Source organism: Canis aureus, chromosome 12 (assembly GCF_053574225.1).
Source record: "Canis aureus isolate CA01 chromosome 12, VMU_Caureus_v.1.0, whole genome shotgun sequence".
Lineage (NCBI taxonomy): Eukaryota > Metazoa > Chordata > Mammalia > Carnivora > Canidae > Canis > Canis aureus.
In genome coordinates, this window is record NC_135622.1 from 5,433,905 (window position 1) to 5,446,034 (window position 12,130).

At 41.6% G+C, this 12,130-nt stretch overlaps 1 protein-coding gene across 2 annotated transcripts in view; it reads left to right on the top strand.

Annotated features, from left to right (window-relative positions):
• Positions 1 to 522: 522 nt before the first annotated feature.
• Positions 523 to 12,130, top strand: part of OTUD7B (OTU deubiquitinase 7B) — a 55,420-nt gene continuing 43,812 nt past the window's right edge. Inside the window, exon 1 of one of the 2 annotated variants that reach the window (XM_077842452.1) lies at positions 523 to 871. The gene's annotated coding sequence lies outside the window, so the exon portion shown is untranslated. The remainder of the gene's footprint in view (positions 872 to 12,130) is intronic. The other variant, XM_077842451.1, reaches the window with a different exon arrangement.

The window sequence follows — 12,130 nt, forward strand, 5'->3', positions numbered from 1 at the left end:
ACAGCGACACTTAACTTTTTCCGATTGCGCTAAGGCAGACATGTTATCACTGTGCAAGTATTAAGTGTTTTTAGAGAAGTATGTTCACTTCACGAGTGACGGAAGAAGACTGCAGACCTGGGTGGAGACTGGTCTGGTAGCAGCATTGTTAATGCTCCTCTGGTCAGTCCAGAATGACAGTGAGGAGTCACCAGAATTTCGGTCTTCTCCTTCCAAAGTATTTTCACCCCCTCACCTTTCCAGAACTACCTGCCTCTTTCCGCTTCTTCCCAAAGGGCTGGAGCCAACTGACTCTACATCAAAGTCTCAAGAGCTTACCCGTCCCCTCCCCTCCCAGCTCCGGTTCAAGAACTCTCCAGATCAGAGGCCTTAAGAACACAGGCCAGGAAAACACGGGGTCACACGCGGGGCAGGCGCCAAACTGGCCGCAGCCCTGAGAGCGGCGCGGCAGGCGGGGCTGCTACGGGGCGGGGCGGGGCGGGGCAGGGTGGGGCGGGGCCGGGCGGGCGGAGGCCTGGGGGCGGCTGGGGTGTCACCACCAACCCGCTCCGGCCGGAAACTGGCGCTAGTTTCCGGCCGGACGGCCGAAAGCCACCGATCCCGAACCAGCCGCCGGAGTCGGAGTGGAGACGGGGTGTGGAGCAGGCAAAAAGCCACTGGGGGAGGCCAGTCCCGATCAGTGCCTTCTGGCTCCAGCTTCTGATCCCGTGCGGAGCAGCAGCCGCGGTCGCAGCCTCCGCCACCGCCTCCGCCTCCATCGTCGTCGGGGGAGGGGCCAGCCGGACCCCGGGGTCACAGCAGAGGAATGAGGAGAGGCGGCCGGGCCCCGCGCTCCGCCCCGGCCTAGGGCCTTGCCCCGGGAGCCGCGAGGGTAACGGAGCCCCCTGCCCTGTCACCCTCCCCCGTCCGTCCCGCCCCTCCCGCGTCTTCGGACTCCCAGACCCTGACCCCCTGATCTCCACTGTCCCCCGTCTCTTTTCCGATGATATTCCACCCGGCGCCACCGCCTCCCGGCACCTCTCCGCGCCCCGGCTGTGCCCGCTTCGTCCCAGCCTTCCCCCGTTACTCCTCCCTTCAACCTGCGCCCCGCGTCCCCGGCCCCCTCCCCGCGCCCGGCCTCCCTCGCCAAGCGCTGCCGGGCGGTCTGGACAGTCCTCCCTCGTTAGCTAGACTTTCCGGGAGGGATGGTGGAGTTTGAAGGGGGTTGAGCGTGCGGGCTGCCCCCTATCCTGCCCCCATAGTAGGATAAAGTTCACTGTGAAGTCTCTAGAAAAGTACAACGAAGAGAAAACAAGCTTGTTTTCCCCTATAGATAGACAAACTGAGGTGCGTCCAGTAATGGAGGAAGGGAGCGAAGAAGGTGTGCGGGTGTGTGGGTGAGAGAGAGAGGGAGACTGATTGATAAATTCTAGGGCAGACTTGTGAACTTGAGAAAAAAAAGTTGCCATGAGCCGATGGAAACTTTAGAAGCTGATGATGAGTAAGCTGGGGGCTGCGTGATCTCACTCCTCTTCTCATAATTACTAGGTTAACGGTGTGGCTCCGGTTGGGATGGAATGGGATTTGTTTACTGGGCCGGCGTATTTTTAGCTTGTCGGCTCACAAGGACCAGAGCTTTGAGTCTCCCTGAGTCTCTCTCCGTCTCTGTCTCTGTCTCTCTCCCTCCCTGTCTAGGTAGTCTGTCTAACCTAGGTGGTTCCTCTGGGCACGATACTGATAGAGAGATTAAGTTGAAAGAAGTGGACTGGTGAGATTATACGGAAGAAAGTCTCCCCCACGCTCTTCAGGGGGGTTTCCTTTTCATAAATGCAAAAGCAGGGATTAGCCGGACTTTGAGTTTTGTTTTGTTTTGTTTTGTTTTTACTCATATGTAAAATGCTTTTTAGAAAAACCAGAAGCTGGTAATTTTTCAGTCTTGGCTTGTCATGCTGTATATTTAGGAGGTCTTTGAGGAGGTTACATCCCTTTGTCTTTCAGAATCTATAAGATGGAAAAGGACAAGAAGAGGTAGTGGCAAGGCTAGTCCAAAAAGATAGCAAATCCTGCATTTTAAAAAAACATTTGGAAAATTTCTTTTCTAGTAAACGAGAGAGCGTTCCTGGTGGAGTGAGGATAGCAGGGACTTATGCTGGGTGACTAGGGAGAATTAGGCTTATAATTAAAAGTTTGCCGTGCACAATTTGTAAATGAATACATTATAGGCAAACAATTATACTCTTTGTCCTCATTGTTTTTCTGAACAGTTCTTTTAAAGTTTAGGAACCAACCTGCTGTGCTAGTCTATTGATATTTTGAGGGCTGAACAGAACTGTAAAATAAATGAATTTGATGTTGCTCTTCTGAAGTGTGAATACCAGTCTTGTTCTAACTTCACTAGCTACCCGCATGCCTCAGAGCACCTCCCAGAGTTAAGTGGCCAGTTACTATGTACTTAGTGCTCACAAATGAGTACAAATATTAGCTCATGCTAGGAATAATTGAGAAGGTAAATATGCTGAAAAGATCTTCCAAAACTGAAATAGATTATTTTTTGATTTTTTTTTTCCATTTTGGAGTATCAGCACCCTTCTGCCAATAATTATCCATTAACATGAATAATTTAGAATTGAACAGATATCCACTTTGGGCATTATGCATTCAAGCAGGAAGGAAAGATGGAAGGAAGATAATTTCCAAACTATTACTAATTTTTTGTTGTTGTTGCCTGACTCAATCTATCCCTTTCATTTAATGCCAAAGACTCCCTTGTGGGGGGAAGAATGTAAACCTTTGCCAGAAAAAGGGCTGTCTGCTGATTTGTATAAGGCAGGCTGAACAGTAATGAATGGTAATTGTTAGTTGGACTTGGTGGAGTTAGGTCACTAACAACTTGGAAATATTCCTGAAGCTTTATCTTCTTAATCTCCTTCTTTTGGGGACCCCTACTGAAAAAAGATTTAATTTGGAGGGAAAAATCAAATTTTTAAAAATCACACACACCCTCCCAGAGTTTGTCGACTATCAATAATTGTCTTAATTTGTGAGTCAGTTTATGCCAATTATTATTGATGTCTGGAAAATTCTATTTATATCAATGAGATAATTAAGGGAGATTTTTGAATCAGTACAATTTGAAATAGGATTGGAGGCTGTGGATTAAAGTCATAAAGAGGCATGACCTGTGGAGTTAGATAGAACTTGGTTCAAATCTTGATTATGGCATTTATTATGTGACCTTGGACAATTTACTTCTCTATCCTTATTTATAAAATATGTATGAGCAGTCAAGCAAATTAAATAGTTATTCTTTGTTAGGAGTTTATGAAGAGAAAAGAACTTCCATTCAGAAAGTATATTTATTTCTATTTATATCAACCTCCCCTGCATTTATTATTTGGTGGCTGGTGGGTTAGGCTGGGCATGGGGATTGAAGCAGTTGAATAAGTAGGAATAGCATAGGGCAGCCTAATAGTCTAGCACTATTGCCATTTTTCAGAAGGCATTGTTTGGGGTTTTGAGATTCAGTATATGTAACCCAGTGAATTATGATTAAAAACAGTATTAAAAATAAATTTTCAAATTGTTATGGGCACTAAGTGCCACTTGTTAAAGTTTTCAAGCTTCCCAAGCATGCTTAAGCATGCTAAGGATCGGGGATCCCTGGGTGGCTCAGTGGTTTAGCGCCTGCCTTTGGCCCTGGATGTGATCCTGGAGTCCTGGGATCGAGTCCCATGTCAGGCTCCTAGCATGGAGCCTGCTTCTCCCTCTGCCTCTTTATGTCTATCATGAATAAATAAGTAAGATCTCTTTAAAAAAAAAAACAAAAACAAAAACAAAAAACAAACTACTTCTCTTAAAAAAAAAAAAGAAAAAAAAAAGCATGCTAAGGATCCTGGCAGATCCTTGTGAGGCGCTTTGTAAAGAGCACCTCCTCTTTTACCCCAAACATTCTCCCATCAAGGGAAAATCCTGAGACCGTGCTTTGAAGTGTGGCTTCAGCAGTGTCTTCCCAATAGAAATTTGGGAGCTGTGAAATCTTCTCAACAGCCCCTGATAAATTCAGGTAATTAAAATCTGTGTAATTGGGGCAGCCCAGGTGGCTCAGCGGTTTAGAGCCACCTTCAGCCCAGGGTGTGATCCTGGAGACTCGGGATCGAATCCCATGTCAGACTCCCTGCATGGAGCCTGCTTCTCCCTCTGCCTATGTCTCTGCCTCTCTCTCTCTCTCTGTGTCTCTCAAGAGTAAACAAATAAAATCTTTAAAAAAAAAAAGATATAAAAAATCTGTGTAGCTGGAATATAGATGGAGGGCAGTTTTAGGAATGCCAGAACTCAGTTGAGTTTTTGATATGATGGAAGGTTTTTTTAGGAAAAGATTTATTTATTTGATAGAGTGTACATGAGCATGAGTGGGAGTAGCAGAGGGAGAGGGAGAGAGAATCTCAGGCAGACTCTACGGGGAACACAGAGCCTGATGTGGGGTTCAGTCTCAAGACCCTTGAGATCATGACCCAAGCCGAAATCAAGAGTCATATGGTCAATAGACTGAGCCATGCAAGGCACCCTTGCATTTTGTTTTGTGAAGTAAGAAATCCTGGCTACATAATGATTGAGCACTCTTGTGGATAAAGCTCTCTCCAAGCTCCAGTGACAGGCTTTGGGAAGATAGAAAAGATATAAAGACAGGTTTCCTTGCCCCTAGGACAGGGATAGGGTTGTGGAAGGTGATTTATATAAATGGGAAGGCACACTATTACAAGCTTTAATATTTAGAGCATAACATATAAACAAAACCAAGTTTAATGTGCTATAAATGGAGTATATAAAGGCTAGAAAACTTGAAGTAACAAAGAGTCTGTGAGATTAATTAGGGAAGATATCTGAATCGGCAAAATTTGCAATGGACTTGGAGGCTGTGGATTAGAGTCATAAAGAAGCATGGCCAATGAATTTAGACAGACTTGGTTCAAATCTTGACTATGTGATCTTAGACAATTTACTTGTCTATCCTTATCTGAAATATGTGTGAGCATTCAAGTAAATGAATAGCTATTCTATGTTGAGTAGAAGAAAATAAAAGATCTTCCAGGCAGAAAGTATAGAATGCAGCATGCAGTGATGGTATGAATGACTAAGTTGTGTTTGTTGGGAGAATAAATGAGAGGGACTGGAGAGAATGTGGGTGGTCAAGTCATGGGTAGAGCAGGCAAGAGGGTGGAGGGGACTCAGAGGCCAGACTGTTGGGTGTTGATGGAAGGGTCAATAGAGTCATTGTAGGTTCTTGAACAAAGAATAGATTTAATGAAAAGTATTGAGCCTTCTGGTCCAGGAACTCAGGGACAAGGAATCAGGCAGGCACCAGTACATTGTAACTCTTTGGTTTCTCTTCTGGACCATCTTGGCCTAAAGGGATCATCTAGGAGACATAGGATTCCTTGCAGAAGTTTTGTGGTCATACGTCTTACTAACTATGCTGAGCTCTGCTTGTACCTGTCTCAAATTGTACTATGCGCTTGTGGGCTAGTTGGATTATCCTCAATAGTTTATGGTAAGGAAGTATCGTGTTTTAAGTACATTTAACTTTCAGTTATCTCTGCTATAATAGCGAACAGTAGTATAAGTAATTCAGAACTTTTTTTTTTAATTTATTTTTTATTGGTGTTCAATTTACTAACATACAGAATAACCCCCAATGCCCGTCACCCATTCACTCCCACCCCCCGCCCTCCTCCCCTTCTACCACCCCTAGTTCGTTTCCCAGAGTTAGCAGTCTTTACGTTCTGTCTCCCTTTCTGATATTTCCCACACATTTCTTCTCCCTTCTCTTATATTCCCTTTGACTATTATTTATATTCCCCAAATGAATGAGAACATATAATGTTTGTCCTTCTCCGACTGACTTACTTCACTCAGCAATTCAGAACTTAATATGGAAATTTCTTGGTTAGAAAATCATTATTTTTAAAGCCAGATTCATTTTAATGTTTTGAGGATCATACTGATGTTGAAATGAATTTGCATTTCTAAGCCTATATTACCTGATGGTGAGGAGGTTATACTGATGATGAAGAAGAACAGTCAAACTTTGTTTAAAGATTATGCCTCAGAAATCCTGTAAATTGGATAATCCATTTATGGATAATTAAGACTGGGCTATATGAATATATTAATGAAGACCAGTTTCTTTTCAAAATCTGTGCAGGTCCAGTGTGGCCACTTAGGCTGTATGCCTTATGCCTAAGAGCGATTTATAGATGATGCCTATGTTGTAGCCAGAATGAGTCTTCAATCACAGACAGTATCTGGAGGAATCCTATTGTGTCATGTTGCATTGTTGAAGATGAAGGTGGCCTTTTCAAAGGACTTGGCTTTGTAGAGGCTCTTCCAGATAGTAACTCCACTAAAAAACCATCAGGTTTTTCCTCCTAAAGTAAACTTGTTTGAAAATCTGGCCAATTAAAAAAAAAATTAAAGGAATGAGGAGCAGTGTCCACATTTAATAAACAAACAAAAGATCACATGCCTGTTCTTCCAACCTTGTTCTTTAAGTTGACTTGCTTTCCTTCATCCCTGCCTACCCTCCCCGCCCCCACCTTCTCACAGTCATTACCAAACTATGTGCTTATGATGTCATGAGCACAGGATTATTATTTACTTCTTGAGTCAGGAGATTGTAGTATTTTTGAGTGGAAATCAGAGGTGGAAGTCAGGAATCTTAATTTATACAGTTTAGTTCAGGATTATTTTCAGCTGTGTTTTTTAGGATTATGTCTCTTTTTTTTATTTCTCTAAGACATAGTTTTGGGTAGGAAAAATTACTAAACTTTTATTTTTAATGACTTTTTTTTTTTAAAGATTTTATTTATTTATTCATTCATAAGAGACACACAGAGAGAGAGAGAGGCAGAGACCCAGGCAGAGGGAGAAGCAGGCTCCCTGAAAGGAGCCCAATGTAGGACTCGATCCTGGATCCCGGGATCACACCCTGAGCCCAAGACAGACGCTCAACTGCTGAGCCACTGAGGCATCCGTAGTGACCTGCTTTGAGTTTAGTTTTATGCTAGGTTTATGCATAATGCAGAGGATTAAAAAAAATGACTATTTTGTGCCCTTGAAGAGTTTACAGTCTAGCTGGGAGTAAGGAATATAGGAAGATGTGAATACCTATTGAGCCTCTATTATGCCAGACAAATAAAAGGAAGAAAATGAGAAATCGTATTATTGCTTGTATAGTACAGACCTCAGACCGTATGTATTTGGGGAGAAGGGCACTCAATTCCTATCACAGAGGAATTGTAACTTATCCCAGATCTTGAAAAAGTAAACCAAATTGTCTCAGGTACAAGGGGTGAAGATGAACCAAATAACAACAAAATCATTTCATTTTGGAGCTGAGAGGGATCAAGCAAAAGCCTGGACCAGGCTTGGGTTTTCTTGGGGCAGTGATAAGACTGAGCTGAGTAGCAGTGAATAGTAGTGAAAGAAGTGGTTAGGTTGGTTAGGAGCTATGTTTTAGAGGGGCCTTAAAAGGCAGGCTTTTAAGTTGAGATTTTAAATGATAGGAAATAGTGAACCACTGCGAATTTTTGAGGAGGACAGTAATATGATTACAGTAGGAAACAGGTGGTCGAGGAGGGAAGAAGGATAAGGTGATGAGACCTGAACTCAAGTTGAAGGAGGTGGGATAAGGAGAGAAAGAGGGAAAAAGATTGTGGAGAAAAAGTTGAAGTCAGTGGGGATTGGATGTAGCAGATGAAAGAGAGTGATCCATCAAGTATGACTATGACATTTTAAGCTTGGGTTTCTGAGACATTGAGATAGGGAAGTTAGGAAGGTTTCCTCATTTTGTAGGGGAATTTGATGAGTTCAGTTTGAGATACAAAGTGGCAATGAAATGCCCAAGTAAAAGCTGAACCGGTTGTTACAGATGAGCCCATAGCTGGTGGAGAGTAGAGTCAGAGGTTAATACATTTGGAAATGTGGTTTTGCAGTTCATCAACATGGATATGGTAGCTGTAGCCAAGAGAATGAATAAGCTCTCTGAAGACTAGAGTTTAGGGAAAGAGCAAAAGGCCAGAGATAATGGTAGTGATAAACTCAATTATTCTACACTCTTTGGGCCATCTTAATTGACTTCTTTGTCCTTTCTTGTTTTCTGTTCCTTTCCTCCCAACTCCAGCAAACATCCCTTGAACGTCTCTTACCTTGTAAGCACTGTCTTAGGTAGGCACTGAGGAAACAGATGAGTCAGACAAGTTCTCAACCTACAAGGAGTTATGGATCCAGGGGGAGGAGACAGATGCATAAATATATAGATATATGAAGTGTGTAGTAGTTGTTGTGACAGAAGTTATGTAGGGGGATAAGTAGCGGTCTAAAGGTCATTTCTGCCTTGGGCATGCAGAGGTTGGAAAGTGCCTCCCAGAGGAGATGACATCTGAGATGAGTCTTGAAAGATGAGTTAAGGGTGTAGCCTACAGAAGGCAGGGAGAAGTACACTCCAGGCTGAGAAAACAGCATGAACAAAAGCTTAAAGGAACAAAACAGCCAGACTTCTTCAGGTAACTTTTAAGTAATTATTGTGGCTGGAGGACAGGGTTGGAGGGCAGGGATGAGTCTGGTGAAGTAGGTAAGGCTGATCATGGACAGCTTTAGCTTGTGCTGCAGTAAATGATGAGCATTTCAGGGTTTTAAAGCACTGGATGAAAAAGTAAGTTTCAACTTGTAGAAAGATTGTTTTGTCAGTGGTGTAGAGGGTGCGTTGGAGAGGAACAAAAGCAAAAGGCTTTTAAAGTGCGTTTATTATGCTTAACAGTAACACATTGATTACTGAGTGATCATGTTTGTAGACTCATGGAATCAGAGACTACAGGGACTGTTTCTTAGTTTACCTTGTTTATTTTCAGAGGGCATACCTGAGATTTACTCAGGATCTTAGAAGTAGTTTTATAATAGCTTGGTCTGGAATTCAATCTCCAGTGGCTATAATGTGGTTGGTGATTAATAAATGTCATTTCACCTCTCTGATTCCCTGACGTCCTATTCCGGTGTTTGTTACATCCTGCCACAGTGCACTGTGCTAGAAGACATTCCATCCCATTGTCATTTTTACCAGTCCAGAGTGAACAGTGGCTTTTTCCCAGGTCTGACTGAAGAAGATCTGCTCTGAGAGTACTTTGGGGGAATAGGGACTTTTGACCTGGGGCAGTTGGGTGCCCTGGAGTGGAGTGAATAGGATGTTAGGATTATTCATCTGTAATGATTCAGATGTAGAAGAATGTCAGGGTATTTATTGAGTGTGCAGGTGTAATTATCTCTCTTGCTAAATTCCCTTCAAGTTGTTTTCTTTTAAACTTAATTTTAGATTGTGCCAGTGAAACTTTGGTAGAGGAAATAGGCTTGGATAAATTGGTTACCCACAAAAAGGATATTTATCTAAAAAAACCAAGATTTGTCATTATACTTGTGTTCTAAATTTTCCTTTCCTGTGTTTTTAAATTTTGGGGTGTGTATGTGTATGTGTGTGTATATATATATATATATATATATATATATATATATATATATATTTTTTTTTTTTTTTTTTAAAGTAAGGTGTAGGCCCAACATGGGACTTGAACTCATGACACTCAGATCAAGAGTTGCATGTTCTACTGACTGAGCCAGCCAGGTGCCCCTTCACTGGGTTTTTGTGAAGGGAAATTGGGTTTAAAGTGCTAAATGAGGGTTTGGGTTTTGTGTTTCAGTCATTTTGTTAGAGAAGAACAGAACAGGGTAGAAGGATATCTTAGAGGTTCTTAGATTCCCCTGGGAAAGGTTGGGCCACAGGGGATGTGGAAGGATGGGTACCTTCCATTGATAAGTCTTCCCCCAAACTTAACTGAGTTGTGATTTCTTTACCCTCCTCTCTGGGCTCTGTCCACATCTCCAGAGATGGGCCTTGGTTTGGAAACTGTCCACTTAAACAGAATTGCCAATTCTTAATTCTTTCTCAAGTGGGCAAGGGTACATTTTGTTTTTGTGAGTGTTTGTAGGGGGAGGAAGGGAGAGAGGAGGCACAGAATAACTACTCACAGTGAGTCTTTATCTGAATTCCTATGTAACTAGAAGTTTCCTTGGCTTATTTTTTTTTTGGGGGGGGGGAAAGACTTGGTTATACTGGCATTTATGTTGTGTGGGAGCATGGTTGTCACTCTCCTTGGATATCTGATTTAGGATGGCAATAAAAACTTCCTTCTTGTCTGTATCTGTTAGCCTTCCCCCCACCCTGTTCTGACTGCCTTTTGTGCACACTCTGAGGGATGAAGGATCCTGTTCAGTTGAGAGCCAGACTAATCAAGTGTTCCCTGAAAGTTTAGGGAAAGCATCTTAATCCTGATCATTATTTTTGGGTTAGTGACTCCACTGTTTTTCCAGTCACCTGGCCCTTTCTTAATTTCCAAATTTTGAATAATGAGATATTTTGAATATTTAGAAAAGTCCAGGGGAAAAAAAACCCCAAGACATTTTTTTGCCCATAACCCACATTTTATGGATATTAACATTTTGTCATATTTGTTTTAGATCTCTTATTCTGTTTAAGATATAATGTTAGATATAGCTGAGTCCTACTGTGCATCCTTTCCTCTTTCCTCTTTATTGGGAAATGACTACTGGCCTGATTTGCTACCTATTATTCAATTTCATGTTTTATACTTTATTTTTTATGTATTTTAGGTACATATAACATACATAAACAACATGTAGATTTGAAACCTTACATAAATGGAATTGTACTGTATGTATCCTTTTGCAATTTCCCCCCTCAATATTGTTTTTCAGATGTGTCTTCATGTAGATCTAATTCACATAATCATCTAATCTTTTAGCCTCTTTCCTCCAATGCCCTTTTCATTTGTCCTGTTGAAAAATATCCTACCCATCAAAGTCCCAGTTTAAACTATATCTTCCATGAAAACTTTCCTGACTTTTTTTTTCCTCCAACAGGATATGATCTTTCCCACTTCTGAATTCTCCTCTTATTTTATTCATACTTGTTTGGTAGTAGTTGTATATTTTTGTGTTTTTGTTTATTTGTGCCCTTAGCATGCCATTTCTACTACACTATGAGCTCCCTGACAGCAGAGAAGTTTGTTTTATTTTCTGTCTCTCCTGGGGCTTGCCACAGTAACTTATACATGGTAGGCATTTAGTAACTATTAGTGACTAAATGGTTAATTAATGAACTAAAAAAATAAAGACAATCCTTTGTGTTGATGAACTGTTAGTTATGAGAATGATAGTGGCCCCCATGAAAATAGAGCTTGTAAAGAAACATTCAGCACTGAAAGTTAAATAAAATGCTCATAAATAGCAGGGGCAATCAAGACTAACTTCCTGCAGATGAGCAAACATTCCCTGAGAAATGAAATGGGAATTGATTGATGATATCATCCAATGAGGATATTCCTGGGAATAGATCCTGATGGCATTTGTGAGGCAGTGTGCTCCTGTGGCTATCAAATTCTGCTGTTGTCATCAAGCTCTTGACACCCTCACTCGAGATGGGATACTGGTGTTGAGAAAAAGCAGCCTCTCTGTTCACTTAATAAACACTGCTGAGATCCAGGAATTCTTAGGGCCCTAAAGAAGAGGGCCTAATATACACATTTGTACATACATTTATATGTATGTACGTATACTTTTAATACTTGCCTTTTTTATTGAAACCACATTGTATCTCAGTAGAATGTTTTGAAGCTTTTTTAATTCTGGGAGGTGCGGTCCCAATATAACATCATTTCAGCCTCGCGGAAGCTTTTCCATTCCCTGCCAAGTCGAAATTAAATATTAAATGAAACTATATGAAATTGCAATTTTGTAGGTAAAAGCAGTCAAATATTGGCAGTTTTGTATGGTTAAATCTTATAGTCCAGTTTTGATTTTCTCTTGGCATTCTGCAGAACATTATCATCGACCTTTTTGAAGTGGATAATCCTAAATCCATTTATAATTCTAAAACACATTTCTGAACTTTAATTTGCAACCAGTTTTCTTTTGTAGTTATCTTAAGCTCAAGTTTTTAGTAAAATGTTTGTATTTTTCAACACATATTAAGTATGTAATGGGTAAGGTTGTACGGGGAAGGTAAGGATTGTAGGCCAGAATACAC